The following is a 19,761-nucleotide window of genomic DNA, read 5'->3' as shown; positions in this document are numbered from 1 at the left end:
ACAATGGTAATAGCATGATACTTCCTTATTCAAATTAACACTAAGACAACCATACAGGTGGTTTTATTCCTGATATTGGGTTCTTTAACTGTCAGTAGTACTCTGTATGAAGAAATCTAATTTTGGAAACTCTTTAAAAGGCAGGGTACAAACTTAAGCTAGCAATTAATATGCCACTTATACCATATTGCAACTAAATTTGATAAACAATTTTAAAATTATAAAGTCAGCTTTTATTTGAAGTACATTTTAGTACATATTGAAATCAGAATTATATTTTAAAAGGTCAGAACCATAACCACATCATCTTTGGTAATATGTATATACAGAGAGCAGCTATCCACTTTCCTAGTAATCTATATTTAGTTAAATATCTATAAGTTTAGTCGAACTGTTCCTTAAAAAGCAATGGGGATATTAATCAAAAGATAAAACTAACCAGGCTAATTTTTGATTGGTTGGATTATGTTTTTAAAAAGCTGTAGTCATCTAAAGAAAAAATATTTCTTTTCATTCTCTGTTCTGTCTCAAATTTCAAATAACATTAGATTAATATGTGAAATAGTTCTTTCTCTTTTTGTCATATCTGAATACTGTACAAATGCCAGAGACAGCTTTGCTATTTAAATGTGGTCAGTGTTTATTACTCCATACATATATTGATAGTAACAATTAATCATAATATTGAGCATCTTTGGGAGATTCCAAAGGAATTTAAAAAGCCTAATGAATAATATTATCATCTTCTGTATATGGGAATTGGAGACATGGAGGGGAAAAGAATTTTTCTAAAATCTCACAGTAAATCAGCGACACAGTGATAACTAAAACACACGTTTCTTGACTCTTATCTCTTCTTTAACCGGAAGATGACCCCGATCATGTGAGAAAGGACTTCGAAATACACATATTTAAAAGAAATATTTTCTGCAAGAAGAATGTTTTACTTAAAATTATGGAACTTCAACAAGTAACAAACAAAATGTTTTCTTTTAGTGGATAGTTTCACTGTAAAAAATGGGAGTAAAGAGAAAGAGATGTGCTCATTTTTTACAGATTTTCTTCTCAGTAATGATCACTCTAGAGGTGTAAAACAAAAGAGGTCTCCCATCTTTACCCTTTAAGTAATAGCTATGTTAGACTACATGACAAGTGGAGTCAGGTGGATGACTATATATATGGCAAGATAAATTTATTCAGAGTTAAGATAAGAACTTCTGCAAGAATATATTTGAAAATACAACTGTACTGTTTTTAAAAATACTACATCTACTCATTGCCTCAGACCTCAAGCAGCAATGAATTTATTTCCCCCTTCTCTACAGACCCATTTGTAAGAAATGTGGTGGTAGAAACATCTCTTAATTTTTCTTTAGAACTGGTCCTTTGGGATACAGAATTAAGTATATGAAATTTTATTATTGATTTACTTCTAGAATTTCCCATGTAGTTTTCCCCTAGAGACCAGATACTGACCCAAACTGAAAACTCCATAGTTCTGTGATTAAATTTCCTTCTTAAAAATTATTTTCTCACATAAATATTTGGCAATTTTTTTTGGACACAAATAAAAGTGAAAATTTTTCTAAAGAACATAAAGTTACTTGGAAGAATATGGAACAATTAAGTAAGGTACTTAGCATCTTGGAACAAACATTGTACAAACGCACTGTGATTCAGTGGGAAAGTTTCTACTGATTTTACTGGGCTTTTAAAAGCATAGGGCTAATTTATATTGTTGAACACCAATTTTGGTTCTGCTTTCGCCCCTTCTCCTTGTTCCATTGTAGTGCTGTGTATTCTCTTAATACACCTTTTTTGATATTTATTTCAAAAGGGTAGGTGTAATCTTTTCACTTTTTATTTATCCAGGAAAATTGAATTCCCATCTTCCTTGACCTTCCAAGAGCTCATTAAGAAAAAAAAAAGTCTGAAAATAAAATTTAAGAAGTGGAAATATGTCTGCATGTTTTGTCATTTTTAAGTAAGCAAGAAATGCTCTGTCATTCTTGGTTTTGAATGTTGCTTCATATCTCAGTACTGTTGATTTACTGCACTTGGCTTTTTGCAATACAGGGAAACATACCAAGTCATTTCAGAGAACCAAATGGTAAAAGAAAGAAGGAACATGTTGTTCTTGTACATGTACAGCAGCACTGAACCATTTCTAACTTAGCCCATGGTTACACTTGAACCATAACTAATAGTAAATGAAATCATTGACATGAGGAAATTGAATTGCAGTATCTTCTAATTTATGTAGAAGACATTTTAGTTACTGGGCTAAATTTTCAAAAGTTCAGGATATAGTAGAAGACTATGGGTAAAATTGGATGTGTTGTTCCAGCTGATGCTGATCTAGATTAAGAGATGACCACAGCCTACTCACAGCTCCTCATTACCATCCCACTCACATGCTGCCTGATGCAGATTGACATTTGCACCATCTGAAAGCATAACTACAATTAGCTGCTTCCCACATCCAGTTTACCTTTAACAGTGTCATTTTTTTGCTTTTCATTAAGTTTTAACAGAACCAAGGGTGGTGATGAACATACTAGTATGTGTCTCAAGACCTTATCTGAATGAGCACTTTTTAGTAGTTTATTTAAATGTCTGCTTAGTTAACTTAGTGCAGAATACTGTACAGACTAGTTTATTTCAATTTGCACCTTTGAAGTATGGATTGAATGGCTTTATACCAAGGTATAAGTAAGCGGACTTAGGGCAATATAAGAGTACCATATAGGGTGTTGGATGAAATGATTACAGATTTGGCTAAAAATACTGATCCAGTATTATTGTAAAACAGACAAATAGGCATATCTTGAAGACAATTGATCCTCTATCCAGAAATAAAGCATTATTATTATTTGGAGATGTTTTCTTGAATCCCGTGCATTCCACCGTTAAGGTGCTGAAGATTAATTAGTTGCCAGTTTTTCTGTGGAGGCTTTCAACAGGCTTTCTGTGGAGGATTAAACTTGAATTCTCTTCCTGAAAACACAGGAAACTTTTAAGAGGATTTTTATACTACAAACCTAAATTTGAGGTACATTCAAGGCATTTTAATTGAATGAGCTGGATCTCACTCCTAAAATTCACTACTGTATGCTCCTTTAAATAATTAGTTGTGTACATGTTGACTACAAACAATATTGAAAGTGTGTCCCTCAGAATGTCATGCAAAAATCTTGAATTTCACTATCCAACAACGTAGAAAAAGCTGATATGAAGTGCTAAGCACACTTAGTGTTAGTACTTCCGCCACTTAGGCTAATCAGGATCTAAAAACAGGAATCTTTTTTTGTAGGAAAACAACAGACTTTCAACTTCTTTAATGAAGTCAAGAAGGATTCACACAGTCTAAACTAGACTATGACATTGTGGTGTTTCTCATAATTTTTTTAATAGTGAGTAGAGAATTCACCTATAAGGATACATTTATCCTCCTCACTTCAAAGGAACAGGCCTATAAGTCTCTTTACAAGGCAGCAACTTAGCCGTGAAAACTCATTATTAGTTCCTTGATGTCTCAGACATTCCCAAAGAGTGCAAATGCAGTACTTACACAAAGTTACATGAAAAAACCAAAGGTATACAAAGTAGCAGGGGCATAGAAGGTTAAATACAGGGGAGGGAAAACAGAATAGAAATTCCAGATTGAGCCAGGTCAAAAATCTCCTGAGAGCAGAAGCAGAGGTTTAGCAAGTCATAGGATATTAGCTGTCAGTAGTCAGAAGTTAAATATTTTCCTGAAGTTACACATGGACCACCATGTTAAAATATACGTCTGCACATGATTAGGAGCAAGAAAACACCACACAGCACCTATGAGAGATACTCCATCAGAGACAGTTTTCCTGGGAAACTGTGTAAGTTTAATACAGATGAAGTTGACCTGAGCCCTGTTTGCCCCATATATCCCTAAGGGGATATATATTCATCAAAAAGAAAGTTGAGTAGCTGGCTAACCTTGGTCCTAGGCTTCTCAGTTTGGGCCAACAGCTTGAAGAAGTTGTTTAGGGAGGAAGTCCACAAAATTGTTCCTTCCCAGTAGGAGGAAAAGACAGAGAATCAGTCATGTCATTGCAGTGACCTGATTATGCAGGCCTTGATTACTCAGATAATATGTTAGATGATAGCCTGACAGCCTGATATTTATGATTTAGTGAAAGCACTGTGCTCTTATCAAACTATTCATATAAGAGATTTTATTTTTCACATGAAAATTATACTAAAACACAAAAATATTACCTTTGCCAGTACCGAAACATTCTCTTGCCAAGACAAAAGGCCAAAATGGAAATTTGTAGCAGTTCATATTACAGGAAGGATGTAGCAAAGCATCTTGGGACTTGTAGTCTTGTACATCTCTAGCACACACGCCCAGTGGAGTGCTTTAATGTCATTGGTTAAGAGATCACGTGTCATGATTCAAACATTGTATTTAAGTTGCTGTTCTTTTGAAATAAAGCAATTCAGATCGCACCTTGTGTAGTCGTGGGTTTGTGCAAGAACAAGTACCTCAGAAATTATGTGACAATCCAACACTTTCTCACAGTGAAATGTGGCATCATTTTAAATACCCTAATGACCTTTGAAACATTAGATATTTTTGCACTAATTTCACTGGTATACTTTTTTCTGTATACAGTACAGCTTCATTTCACTCCGCCACTCATGTCTAATGGAAATAGACTACACCTCTGTTAACAAATTGCAGAAGTTTAAGGAAAACCATGCTACATTCTTTATACATTTCTTTACAGTATGTAAACCACAATTATCATTCTGCTTAGTTGATCTTGATATCTGTAGGGTCATTCAACAGTGATCCTCTTCTTACTTGTCCTCTAGAGGCTTATGGAATCTCTTTTTGCTTTTTCTTTTTTCATGCCTGGGGCCCTTGCTGCTGCTTAATATTGACATTGTTTACCCACTGTGAAAATTTTAAGCAAAAATGTTTTAAAAGTAAGATTCTCATTTTCAGTGTTATACAAATTATATCAAAGTCAAGCTTTGGATAATCTCAACTTAAGTGCCAAGTCTCCCCTTTTCTGGGTGAATCATTAGTGGAATCAGATAGGTCATGAGTTCTTCCTCTTCCCCAGGTGACCACCCACTTTTGTCCATATGGAGATAGTAGATTTGTTTTACAGCTAGAGCAATACAAACTTGACATTGTCTTTAACCACACTCAAAAAGAAGAGCTAATATTGAGTAACTGCAATTTTTGACTAATCAGGAAGATGAATTTATATTATGAAGCATGTCTCAGACAGCCCTCTGACTGTAAAAATGTCTCAAATAATGAAATTTTTTTAAACCTTTTCTCCAGTGACAAGCTTGCAGTGTTTTGTCAAGATGCTCAGTTTATCCAGTTAGAATTATAGTTACCTCACAAAATCCATTATAAGTGCAAATATGAGTCTAAGAGGAAGTGGTGTTGCCAAGGTGGAGTGCAACCAGGAGCTAGATTGCTTTGTAAATAATTATGGTCTACAGTTGGAACAGAATGGATTAAAATCCTTTTTGATGTGACTCCTTCAATATCAGTGGAGCTATACCTGTAATAACATTATATGAAGAAAGTAGTTAGTCTTATGTTTACACAAGTTGTGTACATTTCGTCAACTGCATCTGAATTAAAATAATTGAGTTTTCAATGGAAAAACCAAGCAGCAGATTTTCAGTCAATGTCATCTTGTACCATAGCCACTTAGGAATTTGTGAGGCCTTTATAAATTGTTAAACTTACTGAAAAGTAGTGTTAACCATTTTGATTTTTACTTAGCTATTCCTGTATAGATGAAAGGTGTTACCACCTATATAATTCTTCAGGGACCCTTTCACAGATCCTGTCATTGCTCATAGATTTTTTTCCTCATGGCCAAAGGATCTCAGAGATACCGAAAATCAGAAGTGATTTGCAGTTGCAATATCCTAAGGTCAGGTTTTATGAGAAAAATCCAAGTAGAACAAACTATTATGTTATTTCCGTTTTAGACAAGTAGTCTTTAAGAAGCTCAGTTGCTTGCTGAGAAGAACGGTAGCCATGCCACAGTTATTGAAAAACTTGTCTTCACTCTGCTGCTCAGTAAATCAAGCAGTGGTAAGCAATCTAAAGAGGAAAACAAACAGTTTGTCCATGCACACTGAAAGTGCAGTGTAAGCAGCAAGCTGGTAAATTCTAGTGTCATTCATCTTTTTCTACAGGGCTCCCTGTCACCGTCTTTGTGTTGGTGACACATACTCAAGTCTGCATTGAGAATGAAGAACCACTTTGCATTGTTTTGAAACCTGTCTAGCTTTGTGATTGTAAAAATTCTCTTTTCTATGCTGGAAAAATCAAAAAACTGGATGCTAATAGATCATGTATTTAACTAGTAGAAGGTTTTTCACCACTCCACCAACTAAAGTATTGTAGTTCCCTTTTTTGTCTACCTCGAAAAATAGAACTTTATACAAACTTACATTAAAGTTTGGCAAGTCTCCAAGTAAGGCTTAATGAAAACGAACGTATGTCTGTTTTATTTCCATTTACTGTATACATATTCTGGTGCATACCCTTTGGGTCCTAAGCCTTTGTTTCTAGTTGCTGCTACCTTAAAGTAGCAGCAACTAGAAACAAAATACACATTGAACTAAATACAAATTGAAGTGCTTAATATCTAACTTTTTATTAGCTAAATGGCATGCAAATAATGTGATTATATGTAGCCTTTTCCTCAACTTTCCATCAGGCTGTTCCATTCTCTGTGAGTGTGGCCCATTTTGCTCTCCCCAGTGGAAGGATAATGTAAATATCACAGCAGAAAAACAGCAGTGCAAAATCTGTTAAAACCTAGAATTATACCAACTGATGGATTATCTGTGTGGACTACTAAATTTCTTCCTTTGTAATGTGCTGTCACAGCTCATATAATTCAAAAATAATTAATTGCAGACAATTATTGGAACAGATGAACCATAGGGTAGAAATTATGTTTTACTTATTGTTGGATAGGTAACATGAGCACCCCTGCATCTTGAAGAAGAAACCATTATTATTGTTCTTACATACTAAAAACTGTATATTAAAAAATTTAAAACAAAGTAGCCAGACTTTAGAAAAATGAAAACTAATCATACCCCGGAGAACTAAGCCCATTCAATCATTGAAGAAGGTATAGGGGTTTTTCCTTTCTCAAGAGATATATTCCAGCTTCATTGTGAAGAAGAACTAATTACAAGCATAGCATCAAGTCTACCCATTACTGCAAAAACAAATTGTCCTAGAAACAGAAGTGTGTGTTGGCAGTGGATAAGTCTAAAAATTCTGAGGTTATGGAGAGACAACACATCTGTCCTCAACCTATCACCAGAGACACCATTGCATCACCAGTACAATAAATCAGTGAAATTAAGTTAACGAAAGACATTCTGAAGGTAAAATTATGTTCCAGAGAATATCAACAGGATCAATAAAAAAAACCCTATGGCCTTCCTTTTTTTGGGTAAGTGATTCTTCTCTGTATTTGAATTTATACCACAAAAGGTTTCTTTATAAATATATACGAATTGTTGGTTTTGTCATGACTGTGTGACAAAAAAACCATAGACTTTGAAACTTTAAAAACATAATCAGTAATTCTGGTGGAGGTTATGCTGTCTTTTTTATCTTTAATTAATGTGCCTTAAATTAGTAGAAATACAATCAAGAAAAAGACTATGGTTGGAATACAATATAGCAGTTAACCAAGTAAAAAAAAAGAAGGCTGTCAAGAAATATCAAGTTAAAAAGTCATTTTGCCTGCATTGCCAACCTCTCTAAATATTTCCCACAAAAATAGCCATAACACATTCTCTTTTTTAAACTTTTATTTTGTTTAAAAATAATGAAATATTAATCCAGTAACAATGGAGATAAAGGTATCAAAAAATTCAATCTATCTTCATATAATTCAAATCAGAGACTTGTCAATTACCTAAATTTTTATGTTCATTAAAAGTAATTTAAATATTAACTATATGAAAATACTTTATGCAGACATATCCTAGCAAAATTCTTCTTTGGTCTATATGGAAATATGACACATCTTCAGAGCAATGCAAAATAGGAAGTAGGTCTTCATTAAAAATACAAAAGTTCATAGAGTTAAACAATGACAGCTCTCTTTGTTAATTCTCATGAAAACTTAAAAAAATGGGAACAGGCTAGACCTAGTCTGAAGTAAAACTCCCAACATAGGGGACATCTTATGCAGTTCAGAACACTGAATCACAAAGAGGCCACCACAGAAGCCAAAGATGAATTGTTTTATTTTCTTAACCAACACCGCAGTTAACATGGAAATTTAAAATTAAAACAAATTCCTTTTATTGAACTGTATTTAAAAAGTGATTGTTGTGCACTGTAATCTTCATTGACTTAACATGGTAAAAGAGGGAGAGTAAAATGAACTGAGTAGACCACATGGCATAAAATATATTGTTAGGGAACTAAGGCATATATCTTTAGTTAGATACAAGATAGCATTTCAAAATATCATTCTTTAACAAAAAAATATTGAAATAGCTGCAGTTAGAGAAATTCTTCAATGGAGGTAAGTTATAACGGTTCATTGTGCTTTATGACACCTTTTTGTAGAACATAATTCCAAAGAAGGAAGAAAATTTTCCTTTATTATTGCATTACATTTTTCCCTCCAAAGCAATCTTATGGTATGAAAGAATGTTATATTAACATCTTGAATTGTAGACTATATCACACCGTTGGTGGAGCTTGGTACCAAAACCAAAGTGCGTGATGAAGAACAGTGCAGTCAAAGAGCTATGTATGTTTTGACTACGTACTTGTCCTGTAGCCAGATATACAGTCTGCTCACATATCCGTGTATGCTTTGGTCCTATTCTAATGTATGGAATCTGCTTTATCTAGTGTCTGGGTGTGGAGGAAAAGCTGGTTCCCTGCTGAACCCCTGTACAATTGCAATATGTCCTCAACCACAACACATACTCAAAAATTTCTATTCCCTTGGAACCTGAAAAACATGACGCATTTGTTGTCCTGGCACCTTTATCCATCATACATAAATCCACAGACTATTTTTATCTTACATTGTGTTCAGACACTCCATAATGAGACTGAATCACTGCATCTTGTGCATAGTTCAAGTCTATGGTTTGAACTCTTAGCTGTTCTAGTGATGGAGTCCGCATTTAAATTAACAAGATTTATGGACCAATATCTGAAAAGGAAAGGGTATTAGCTGAAGACCTAGTGTGAGTGCAGTCTGAACCCACGGACTAGGCCAGAACCTTTAGTTTAGTTCCCTAAAAAGTGAACTCAATTTATATATTCCATAAAGTGAATCAAAGTATGGATAGTGGAAATTTGTTTCAAAGTGAACTTCTGATCTGAAATGCTGCATTAAATGTTTATATTTCAACATATCTGTATAAGAAATTGGACTAAAAATTTGAAAATGGCAAACTATGTAATTTAAAATCAAGTAAATATTCCAGTTAAAATGTATTTGAGTGCAGTCAGGCAATTTAACATCTCATTGTGACTCCACACTGCTCCACCCTGTATATTCAGTCTATGGGTAATACATATTGACAGTATATGGACCTTATTTTCTGAGTAGTCTATATTTTTCGTGAGACAGACACTACATTGATTAAATTAGGTCATTCAATATGGCAGCTTCCATGGTCAATAAAGCAGTTGATAATAAATCAAGTCTAACAATGTGTGTTATACTGACAAATCAAAAAGAATTTTAAATTCCGACTGATCCAATATAAAATGTTACTTTTTGGAGGTCTTTATATTCTGACAAAGTCAGTATTTTTACCTGGAAAACATAAGCTTTCATAAAATGCATTTTAAAATGTTCATAAGAGCAAACTGAGGAGATGAGGCTACCAAGGTAATTAAACTGTTGGACTGATTTGAGCTCTGATTGGCCAATGGTGATGTGGGGATGATGGAAGACTTCCTGAGGTGCAGGTTGATGGAGGACCTCTGTCTTCTTTAAGCTGACTTCCAGCCCAAAGAGCTCAGCAGCCGGAGAGATAGACAACAGGTTAGCTAAGGCATATAATGCTTTTGGAAAACTCCACAAGAGAGTATGGCGTAATAAACACTTAAAGAAAAGCACCAAGATCAGTGTTTACAAAGCCATAGTCTTGTCTACTCTCCTATACGGCTCCGAATCATGGGTCATCTACCGCCACCACCTGCGTCTCCTAGAACGCTTCCATCAGCGCTGCCTCCGTACAATCCTTAACATCCACTGGTCAGATTTTGTGACCAATACATCTGTACTAGAGCAAGCAGCTGTCACAAGTATTGAGGCCATGTTACTGAGAACGCAGCTGCGATGGGCAGGGCACGTCTCAAGGATGAAGGACCACCGCCTCCCTAAGATCCTGCTCTATGGTGAACTTGCCACTGGCTGCCGCATGAGAGGAGCCCCGAAGAAAAGATTCAAGGACTCCCTGAAACAACATCTCAGCCTTGGCCATATTGATCACCATAATTGGTCTACTCTGGCCTCCAATCGGGAGGCCTGGAGACACACCATCTATAACGCAGCTGTCTCCTTTGAGAACTCATGCAGGATCACTCTCGAGGAAAAAAGGCAACGCAGAAAGAACCGTGTCTTGCAAAATACACCATCTAAGGAGTCTTTCTGCTGCGCCTTTTGCAATCGGATGTGTCTATCACGTATTGGCCTCATAAGCCACCAGCGTGCCTGCAGCAAATGTGGATAGTGCCTTCCCAAATCTTCGTTCGCGAAGCCTAGCCATGAATGAATGAATGAAAAGAGCAAACTGCTATGTCTATATTTTGAATTAGACTTGGTTTGTTCCTTATTGATAATGAACATGGTTTTGTCATTTTAAGGTGATAAACAGGGAAAATTGCTTACATCTTCTTTCTTGAATAGGCACTAAGTGCAGTCAATAAGACTGGTAAAGTAACATAAATAGTTGCTAGCTATGATCAGCTTCCATACCCCTTACAGAAATCAAATCTCTAGAAGCAATGAATGCTGTAAGGTCAGTCTTCCAGAGTGAATGATAGTGTACTTTGGAAAGATATTAAGTTTAGAATGGAGTTAGGAATACTGGAAGATGGAAAACTCAAGGCAAATCTCTCAGTGTAACGCGGCAATGAAAATAGTAAATGCTGTTCCTAAACTGCATTACACAAAAAAGCTAACTCTAAATCAACCAGAAAGCAGATTGGAAAATAGGACTCCCACATCTCAAATGAGTTTGACTACATGCTATTCTAAAACAAACCTCCTTGAATCGTTGTTATTGCAATTAAATTCTGATACAGAGTACCAATGATTGAAGTCTCCAAGGCTGTCGGACACTGAACTGAAAGGGAGTTTATCTGTATTTCCACACTACTGCAATAAATGTTTAAATATTCATAAAGTGTAGAATAGTGTCAACAGAGAAAACATAGAACATCTCTTACATGCTCAGACTGTGTACCTCATAACTTCTGATAAGTGGGAGATGTGGTTTCATGTTTTCTCAGGCAGAAGTGACACTGCAGTTAGCTGATAACTTTTTCCTGACACACAACTAAAAATAGGATGTAAAATCCTGTACTGCCAATTTAATGCCTAATAAGGTTGATTATTATTTTGCTTAAAATCTTTGGCATGTTCAAATTATACAGTTAAATTATTCTCAGACAATCAAATAATTTTTTCCCAGTAAATTCAAAATATTTTTGATTACCTCTACTTGGAAGGCATTATTGTCATTTAGCATAAGTGAGATCACCACAGGAAATTCTCTCTAGATATTATATGAGAGCTCCAAGACTGATCATTGTCCTTGGAAGACACATCTTGTGAGAAACTAAGAGAAGCTCCATCTACTTACATCAGCAAAGATTATGACTCAGATTAGTGGTCTTTACACAATACATAGACAGTGACGAGATAGAGTGTTGTCTTTGTTAACAGAATTCAATGACTGAAAGAGAAGTAAGAAAAATAAAAATGGAAATTATTGGAAATGTAAAAAAATCAACGTATTTTTGCCATTCAGTGTTGTAATAACTTTGAAAGGAATATAACACATACTCTATCACCTGGAGATGTTGATTCGGAGTTTTTCTATTTCAGTGACAATTTAGCGAACTTGGCATCAGCATTGCATGGTACAACTTTATGCCCAGTACTACACAGAAAGTCAGTTTGATAAAAGTGGGTCTTCCTGACCTGAAAACCTGAAATCTAAACCTACTTCAAATTAGCAAGGCAGTAATATTCAGGCAAGGCAGGATGATTTGATTCTTATTTAGTTGAAAGCTTTTCAGTGTTATGATTTTTATTTTTCTGTTTTGGTAAATCAGGGTAATGTATCTTCCTTGCCCTGTATGTAATGATCATGATTACTGGTAGTATTTGGGACCTACACTAGAAATGGCTCTGTTACCAATAATGTGAAAAATAATGAAAGACACTCTCTATCCTAGAAGGCTGAGCCTCTGTGAGATTCATAGTTTTGAATGAGTTGCAATTCATTCCACTTACAGTCAACTTAATAAATTAAATTTAAGGAAACATTTATCTATCCACCAGAGTGATAAAACAGTGAAACAAAGTAGTGTTTTCATGCCTTTAATCCTCAATCCCTCAAAGATGGCTTTTAATTATATGTTTTTTGGTAATTCTAAGTAGATACAAACCAAAAGCTCTTAAAGTATCATTCATGGAGTTCATATTGATAAATGTCTTTTGTGGAAACTGAAGTGGATTTATCACCTGCTGAAGGATGTATTATTTGTTGAACAAAAAAGAAGAATAAGTCTTCATTTAAGGATTAAAATGAGCTATATCCCATCTATTTTACTTGCTGGAATAGACCTATGCAATGCATGCAACATGTTTTGTTAACAGAAAGATTTTTAACTCACAAGGTAACTGCTAATGAAAAATATTAACTTTATGAGTGAAAAAAGTATAATTTCTATGTTGTTTGATCACAGTTGAGAAGGCTGAAGGTCTACATGTCTGGCCATAATTTTGAGGTGTGAATATATAATGCAGACTACCCTTTCATTTTAAAATATAGGAACATGTGGGATTTTTGTTCATTTTTCAGCCCAAACTGCATATTCTCAGGAAGCCCTCAGTTTCTTCTATGTTTCCTAATAAGATATCTATCCTCTGGGAACAATTTCAATTGCTGATTTATTTTCATCAGTCACGAATATATTTTTGATAACTGTAAATGTTGACTCATAGCTGATGGAATCTCCAGCTCAGCTAAATTGTATCCTATGCTATTTACTTATTAATCTTTCTCTTTCAATTATTAATGATATTACAATTGCTCTAAGCAAAACAATTTAAAAAGTGATGGAAGCTCTACTATCAAGAGTATGACAAATAGTTGGACTAGTGAAAGAAAACATCTCAGCAGGACAGTATGATGACAGATGAATATTAATTTTTGTCAATTGAAATCAAATCAAGTTGTAGCTATGCCAATAACTACTACTGGGGCAGAAGAAAAGAAGCAAATACTATAGAACTCAGAAAACTGTTTTATTTTATGTGAACATGTCTAATGGACTATCAGAATCTTTTTTAAAAATTACAACCTGGTTTTGACCTTATGAGACCACACTTCTCAATGCTTCAGGTTCAATGCAGTTAATTAATTAACTTTAGTGAGTCAGTTGCATAGTAAATGAATACAGATTAGACATTTAAAAGGATTTCTTTAAGAATTCATTGTACAATGCAAAGTACATGGAAAGTTAGTGGAATGTCCTACAGAATTTGAATAGAGATAAAATGAAGAGATTTCTATGTCGATAAATGACTTTTTCAGTCTACAAAATTTACTATGATATTCTTTCTCTGAGACAATTTTTAAACCTCTCTTCAGACTTTTAATTGTAACTTCCTAAATTATAATTATAAACAGGATATTTGTGTCTATAAAAAAGTATAGGGCATTTTCATAAGTCAAATATTATAGTCAAATGATGTTAAATAAATATCTTACAATTCATAACATAACATTTCCCCATTTATATGAGACAAGCATCTCATTTTCATTTGACAAGCCAAACTACAGGAAACAATTGAATCTAAGACTTTTTCAAGACCTGCCAGTCAAAGACATCAAAGTATCCAACTATTCTTAGGTAAATTTTACTTTTGCACATGTTCTTTTTTAAGGTGTTTGCCCATGCAAAGAAATCCTTGGGCCTATATGGACTGATTGTGCCAAGACTAATGTGACATGACCATGCAAAGACTGTCAGGAAGAGTAAAAGAAATCTCAGATCAGTCACATAACAGTTTCCAGAAGCAGCCTTTTCGATACTCAGTGCTTTATCTGATCGACATACTAATATTTGCATTTAAAAAAAGCGAGCACAGATCATTATCAATATTTTTTTAATCCTTGAAACCTCTGTAGATGTAGAACATTTTGTCTCACCCTACATCACACTGCCATTTTTTCAAGTTTTTTTTATAACAAATATTTATATATGTGCATTAAACCAACAGTGGTTAAGTAGCATGAACATTTTGATAGAAGACATAAAATACGCTTCTTCCATTCCCTCCTTTACAAAGTCTCTTAAAGAAAACTTGAACTACTTAAAAAAAATTAGTTTAATGTTGCAGTCATGCTTTTTCAGATCTAGAAACACACTCCACTGAAAAATGTATGTTTGCAGAGGAAAGAACAAGCTCTGGGGCACTCTAAAGAGGGAGCTTTTTGATATAGATATACGAGTTATCTCTTTTTGACACATTTTAAAAGAAGCTGGATCAGAATGCTAACAGAAGAGGGCTTTGAGGAGAGGCTGAGGGAGCTGAGGCTGTTTAGCCTGAGGAAGAAGAGGCTCAAGGGAGACCTCATCACTTTCTACAACTACCTGAAAGGAGGTTGTAGCCAGGTGGGCGTTGGTCTATTCTCCCAGGCAACCAGCAGTAGGACAAGAGGCTATAGTCTTAAGCTGTGCCAGGGGAGGTTTAGGTTGAATATTAGGAAAAAATTTTTTACAGAGAGAGTAATCAGGCATTGGAATGGGCTGCCCAGGGAGGTGGTGGATTCACAGTCCCTGGAGGTATTTGAGATTGGATGTGGCACTTAGTGCCATGGTCTGGTAACCACAACGGTGTCGGATAAAAGGTTGGACCTGATGATCTCAGAGGTCTTTTCCAACTTGGTTAATGCTATGATTCTATGGTTTATTAAGTGAGAATAGGAGACATCCTCAAGACTGAGTTCTTCTGCAGGAAAGTCACTGCAAGACTTTCTATCATATGATGTGGACAGGGTTTAAATGTATTTTAATCACGGAGCTAGTGAGACTTATCAGCTGCAGAAGATTAGACACATGGGAATCTTTGACTGCAGCAAATCGGAAAGCTTAGTTTGCACAGAGACTAGTGGTTGATTGATTTCTTAACAGAATTTAACTTCATTGAGAACTCATGTTTCCCATAGTCTCTTCTCACTGCAATTCTTCCATCTCCTTCAATACCTTTTGTTAATATTCCTAGTAATCCTAGCATTCCTAGCTTCCATCTACATAAACTATCTTTCTAGTGAATAAAGAGAAAAACATTAGTTTTGGCTGGTGCTATGTGTTCTTTACTGGACATTGGACACGTATTGCTGATGAGCTGAATGGGTCCAGGGTTCTGGGTTCTGAAATTCTGCAGATCTAGGTATGTTAGGCTAAATTTGTGTACCCTGTGCAGGCTTGTCACAGACCTCAGTCATTTGAACAAAAGATTAGTAGGGAAAACTGATAGACAAAAGTAGTCTGCATGACTGTATAAACTACATTTTACATCAGAAAAAAATATGACATTTGAGACACTTAAAGGATTCTGGTACTTCCAAAGACAGCTAACAGGCACAATGTCCTCAAGTGCCATATCCACACATAACTAGGATGAGGCAGTTAGATGTCTAAGTATCCTTATTTTACAGTGAGTTACTAATATAAGAATTTTCAACCAAAAGTAGATGTCTACAACATACATTCACAGGAAACAACTGTGCATCATGCTGCTATTTAGATGATTACACAAGTATATTAGTTGTGCACAGATGAGCACTATTCTGTTAAATTTAATGCAAAGAGTCTGGATTACTTTTTTCATCCACAGCAGTAACAAGAAAATCACAGACAGAAAGTATTTCCTCGACTGAATGAAAAGCAGTTATTCCTACCTTTAGGAAAGTATTCATGAATATGTCTATATCTATACAGCTTCTTGGCAACATTTTAAAATAGAGAAACAAGCCCCCTAAAGTATATATGTTTCCTGAAATTTACAAGTTTATTCTTTAATGTGAACTTTTAAAGCCCTATTAAAAAACATAGTTAGGTGGAAAATTTAATAGAATGGAAAAAAATGGAAGAGGTAATTATAAGTGGACTGCTGAAACAGAAGCAGTCTGGTGAAGAGGATCACCCTTCCAGGATTTCATTATTAGCAGAATAATTCCTATAGTGGCTGTTGTGGCTATGAGGAATCCAAATTATATCCCTGCCCTTCATGTTTCCACCATGAAAGACAACCTTAAAACCCATGACGGGATACACATGAATAGAAGCACAGGGACTTAATAAAATCTTTCCCAAATTACCTCCAGTGTTGTCTTTCATATGTTAGGATAAGTTTTTTCTTGATTTATCATCAACTAGATGGATGGTAATCTGGTAAGAAAAAGAAGGGGACATTAACAATAGATCAGATCAGCTGTGTTTACCTGAGTCTTGAAAAACATTAAAATCAGAGATTATCCAACCTATGTGGGACAGCTTTTTATATTGTTAAACCTTCTCCCCCAAAACCCCCAAGGACTTCTCCAATGTTCAGTTTGAACCTTTCAAGCTGTTGTATCTGTTGCACCTTGTTATATTGTTTGCTACTTCTGAAAAGTTTTCCTCCGTTTCCCATTTTTTTTGTCGTTTTGCTTAATTATGGTTTTGATAAAGCCAAACTTTAAGTAAGTTCTCTGTGTGTTACAAAATGACTTATTCTTATATTTTGATTGCGTGGTAGCTCTTGCCAGTGAAAAATACTACATCTCTTTACCTTGAAACATATAGAATGACCAGCACAAAAGAACAAAATCTGTACTAATGTACTACATGAGATCTATTCCCTAACCTGGATCAAATAGCCAAGTCTGGCCACCTCTATAATATTAAACTTTCTTAATGTTAAATACCAGTTGTCACCAAATATGTGACATACTGGGAAAGATTCCTAGTCTGTGGTCTGTCTGGACCATGCTTAAACAGAGCTTAAAAACTGTTTGAGAATGATACTTAAATTGACACCTCTAAAATCCTGTTCTCTGAGGTAGAAAAAAAAAAAAAAGCAGCAGACCTGCCCTGAAATTGATTTTTAAAGGTCTGTTTAACATTGGTTTATTTATACAGATACAGGCAAAGCAGTTTGTTTCTGAAATTTTTTTACTTATGGCAGCCAGAAAGAGAGAATGGAGGATAAGTGTTCTGTGTGTGAATTAATGTTGCAAACACTGACTGTCAAGGTCTACTTGTGAGATCCAACATTCCAGAGAAAGAAGCTCAATTCTCAGATTACGAATCAGACATTCTTCATTTATTTTTTCAACTTTGTCATTGACTTTGAAGAAGTCACTTCAAGACTCTACACTTCAGTGTCCCCACAGGTAAAATGCACTTATTACTCTTGCTCTTTAATTTCAAGCCCTATGCAACTCTCACAGCACTGAGTGACAAAGCTCTCCAAGACACCAACAGGGACACAAAAGATGTACACTAAAAATTTGGATGATGCTAACAGCCAGCTCCAGAAATTCTTTTTTTCTTTAACAGTTTTATTTTTATCATTACATAAATAAACAACAATGATAACACTGCAATAACATTTGCAATTATTATGGGTGACTTTTCAATAGGATTTTTTAGTATGATAACTTCTCAGTCCCTAAGGAACAGAAAAAGCCCAGTTTTAGAAAAGAAAAAATATGTGGGCCGTGCAAGGACAACATCAGAAGAAACTTAAATCCTTCTCAGGAGAGGAGTAACAATAGAAAACTTGCAAGTATGTAATAAAAAAAGATAAAATATTCCTTTCAAACATAGGAGTTGAGCGAGTGGGAAAAAGATTCTCTTATTGCACCGACAAGGATCTTACCAAAGAATTTCAAGAAGCCAGAGCTTGAAAACTGTCCTCAGTGGGTCTCTTTCCTCCCTTTCTTACTGATGTGTAGCACCAAAAGAAAACCAAACCAGGGTATTCCTTATCAATTGCATGAAATGTGAATGCAGGAGAAGATTGCTAAAAGTTTTCTAATTTTAGTGTCTTTTGTGACGAGCTCCAAAAGTGTGTGTTTAGATGTAGAGATCTGTCCAGGATACAGTTTATTCTGAGGAGCACTTATAGGATGCTTTCAGTTTCTGAAGATGAACTTGAGTAATGAACATTAACCAAATAATTTGTATCTTGAAGAACAAGACATCTGATCCTGCACCTGAACTTTACACTGGATTTTGCAGCTTCCACTTTGTGTAATGTTCATTTCACGGGTAGTTGAATACAATTCCTCCCTCCCCAAAGTTTATGGTAAATCCAAGTAATATTACTCAGGCCTGGTAGGGCCAAAGAAGTTCATAACAATACAAACAGGGCATTATTAGAAGCCAATCATTTCTGAAGATCAGAAAAGACATAAAAACAACGTGCGTGTTCCACAAATTAAACCCAGAAACTTTAAAATAAATAGCTGTGTGGATAAAATAATTTAAAATATGAATATTAAGATATGAAGAAAATAATCTCATAAATTAAAACATACTGGAGAGCAGAGACTAAAAGCAAACCAAGAACAAATAATATTAATGACATAAGATATGAAGAAAAAGAAGCGTAATGTAATAGAATTAGCTGATAAAACTACAGAAACTCTAAAAAATAGAAAACTGAAAACTAATAAAGTAGTCTAAAACTTTACTTTAAAGGTAAGAAATATTCTATGCTTTGACAAAATGACATTGTCAAGACTACTTGTTTCATTTACTGAGCAGAAACAGATATAAAAAACAGACAATGGCAGAAACTAAATAGAAAAGGCTATAATGGTTTCACAACTGATAAAATTAAACTAGAAAGAATTATTACAAGTGCTACTGTACAACTGGTAAGTGTGAAGAACTGTCATTCATTCCAATGATGAGTATGGAAAGAAGACAAAGTAATTCTTGCAGTCAAGTCTTGCATTTTTAAAGGGATAACAGGTAAATCAAATATACACATGATTCTGCCTATAAAGCAAAGGATGAACATGAAAGCAAACATATTTTCTATGTTGTCAACATAGACATTGAAATCATATAAAATTAATAGTCTCAGAGATTCTAGAGCCAACTGAGAAAGAAAATCCATAAATTCATTAAAGAACCTGTGTTAGCTCTTGAAAGTCTATAAATTCATTGTGAAGCTTACATAAGTACTATGTGGAAAAAAAAAGGTGAAAGACACACCAAGCTGGCAGTGTGTTCATTCTTGAGGAAAAATGGAAGGATGTTCAGTATCACATCTACTTGACTCTTTTGTAAATTAGGTGTACTATGTGTCTAAGTCCAATACAGATAAACTTGATGTTGGCTTATGAGGTAGGCTTTAGATTCTGCCAAGTATTAAAGCATAGTAGTATAATGAACCTAGTCTGAAATTTTAAAAAAAGCAGTTAAGATAG

Source organism: Chiroxiphia lanceolata, chromosome 3, assembly GCF_009829145.1.
Source record: "Chiroxiphia lanceolata isolate bChiLan1 chromosome 3, bChiLan1.pri, whole genome shotgun sequence".
In the NCBI taxonomy this organism is placed as follows: domain Eukaryota; kingdom Metazoa; phylum Chordata; class Aves; order Passeriformes; family Pipridae; genus Chiroxiphia; species Chiroxiphia lanceolata.
Note: the sequence above shows the minus strand (reverse complement) of the source record.